The 2,974-nt window shown below is 45.6% G+C and overlaps 1 non-coding gene across 1 annotated transcript; it reads left to right on the top strand.

Moving 5' to 3' along the window:
• The first annotated feature begins 877 nt into the window (after positions 1 to 877).
• trnas-gcu (transfer RNA serine (anticodon GCU)) lies at positions 878 to 959 on the top strand. The gene has a single exon. It is a non-coding gene; the product is annotated as a tRNA-Ser (tRNA).
• The last annotated feature ends 2,015 nt before the right edge of the window (positions 960 to 2,974 follow it).

A 2,974-nucleotide genomic window follows, 5' to 3' on the forward strand; every position in this document is an offset into this window, starting at 1 on the left:
AAAATACGCTAGAGGCGGAGGAATTAGGAATAAGGGATGGTGTTTTTCCACGAGGTGGGGTGGGAGGAGGTGTCGTGTTCGTAGCTGTGGGAGTCGGTGGGCTTGTAATATATGTCTGTCATTGGTCATTCGCTGGAGACGGTGATGGACAGGTCCAAGAAGTGGAAGGGAGTTGCCAAGAAGATCCAGGTGAATTTGAGTTCTGGGGGAAAGGTGTTGGTTGGTGAACTGTTCAACCTCCTCGTGGGAGCAGGAAGTGGGGCCAATGAATTCATCACTGGAGCGGAGGGACAAGTGGAGAGAGGTGCCAGAGTAACTGCGAAAGTTGGACAATTCCACATATCTGACAAACAGGCAGGCATAGCTAGGTCACATGTGTGTGCCCATGGCTACCCCTTCGGTTTGGAGGAAGTGGGAGGATTGGACAGAAAAGTTGTTGAGGGTGAAGACTAGTTTAGCCGCTGGATGAGGGTGTCGGTGGAAGGGTCCTGGTTGGGATGGGGTGAGATGAAGAAACAGAGGGCTTGGAGACTTCCGTCATAGCTGATGCATGTGTACAGGGACTGGATCTCCAATGTGAAGATGACGCGTTGTGGACCAGGGAAATTAAAGTCTTGGAGGAGATGAAGCGCATAAGTGGTGTCACAAACGTAGGTGAGAATTTCCTGGACTGGGGCGACAGGAAGGTGTTGAGGGAGGAAGAGATGAGTTGGGTTAAACAGGCGCAGGCAGAGACAGCAGATCTGAGGAAGGAGGGAGAATCGGGCAGTGTGGGGTTAATGTACAATGAGGTTGGAGGCTGTGAATGGGAAATTCCCCAGAGATGATGAGATTGTGATCGTCTGGGAGATTATGTTCTACCCTCCAATGCATATGCGACGAGGTGGCCGAGAGGTTAAGGTGATGGACTGCTAATCCATTGTGTTCTGCACGCGTGGGTTCAAATCCCACTCTCGTCGCTGTTTTTGGATTATCACAGCTGTCTTATTGAAATTGGAACTCCAATGGTGAGTTTATCTGTATCGACCATATTATAAAACTTCAAATAATAATTTTGAGACCGATGCCTGAACTTAACGAAATGTAGACTGAATTGGGATAATGAAAAGGAACGCGATTTTCTTTTCCAAGTAAAGTTGCTGTGAACGTTAATCTTATGAAAGAGATCCAGGGAAACCAAATAACGAGAGATGCGATGTGCATGTTTAATGTAATGGGATTCTTAATGAGTGTTTTATCACATGAAATCTGGAGCAGGTTCATCTTGCAGGTAAGAGCACAGAGAGACACCACAAAATAATAGAGATATTTCAAAAGGTGCAGGTGGTGGGTGTAGCGGCACAGAAAACTGGCTGTGAATGCACAGAAGAGAATTGCCGATGTGGGTACTGTGAATTGGCACGGACAGACTTACACATTGGTCTCGCCCTTCCCGCCTTGCTCTCGCCATTGATGAATACTGGATATAAGACACAGATAAACACGAGATGTGGGAAGCAAGCTCCCTCTCGTTATGCACACACTGGATGCATCACACTGAACTATGAACAACTGGAGAAATCAGCATGTTAACTGCAGGAAGTGAACATAAACTGTGCATCAATAACCACAGATTAATGCAGTATAAACATCTAAAGTGTCTTTAAACGAATGTCATTAACAGACGTTTCGTTCTAATACCTAACATGGCTTTCGTGGGAAATCATGTCTCACAAACTTGATTGAGTTTTTTGAAGAAGTAACAAAGAAGATTGATGAGGGCAGAGTAGTAGATGTGATCTATTTGGACTTCATGGACGACTGATTAGGAAGTTTAGATCTCATGGAATAAAGGGAGAACCAGCCATTTAGATACAGAACTGGCTCGAAGGTAGACGACTGAGGGTGGCAGTGGAGGGTTGTTTTTCAGACTGGAGGCCTGTGACCAGTGGAGTGCCACAAGGATCGGTGCTGCGTCCTCGAGTTTTTATAATTTACATAAATGATTTGTATATCAGCAACAGAGGTACAGTTAGTAAGTTTAGAGATGACACCAAAATTGGAGATGTAGTGCACAACGAAGAGGGTTACCTCAGATTATAACAGGATCTGGCCAGATGGGCAAATGGGCTTAAAATGGCAGATAAAGTTTAATTCGGATAAATGCGAGGTGTTGCATTTTGGGAAAGCAAATCTCAGCAGGACTTCTACAAATAATGATAGGGGCTTGGGAATGTTGCTGAAGAAAGAGTCCTTGGAGTGCAGGTTCATAGCTCCTTCAAAGTAGACTCGCAGGTAGATAGGATAGTGAAGATGGCGTTTGGCATGCTTTCGTATATTGTTCAAAGTATTGAGTACAGGAGTTGGGAGGTCATGCTGCGGCTGTTCAGGGCATTGGTTAGGCCACTGTTGGAATATTGCGTGCAATTCTGGTCTCCTGCCTATTGGAAAGATGTTGTGAAACTTGAAAGGGTTCAGAGAGGATTTCCAAGGATGTTGCCAGGGTTGGAGGATTTGAGCATTATGGATAGGCTGAACAGACTGGAGCTGTTTCCTCTGGAGCATTGGAGGCTGAGGGCTGACCTTATACATGTTCACAAAATTATGAGGGTCATGGATACGATAAATGGACAAAGTCTTTTCCCTGGGATCAGGGAGTCCAGAACTAGACGGCATAGGTTTAGTTTGAGAGGGGAAAGATATAAATGAGACCTATGGTACAACGTTTTCATACAGAGGGTGGTACGTGTATGGAATGAGCTGCCAGAGGATGTGGTGGAGGCTGGCACAACTGCAACATTTAAGAGGCATTTGGATGGGAATATGAAGAGGATGGGTATGGAGGGATATGGACCGGGTGCAGGCAGGTGGGACTAGATTGGGTTGGGATATCTGGTCGGCATGGGCAGGTTGGACTGAAGGGTCTGTTTCAATGCTGTATATCTCTATGACCACATTTCAAGGTGGATGACAACAATACCAATTTTATTTTGAA

Source organism: Chiloscyllium punctatum, chromosome 18, assembly GCF_047496795.1.
Source record: "Chiloscyllium punctatum isolate Juve2018m chromosome 18, sChiPun1.3, whole genome shotgun sequence".
Taxonomy (NCBI): Eukaryota; Metazoa; Chordata; class Chondrichthyes; order Orectolobiformes; family Hemiscylliidae; genus Chiloscyllium; species Chiloscyllium punctatum.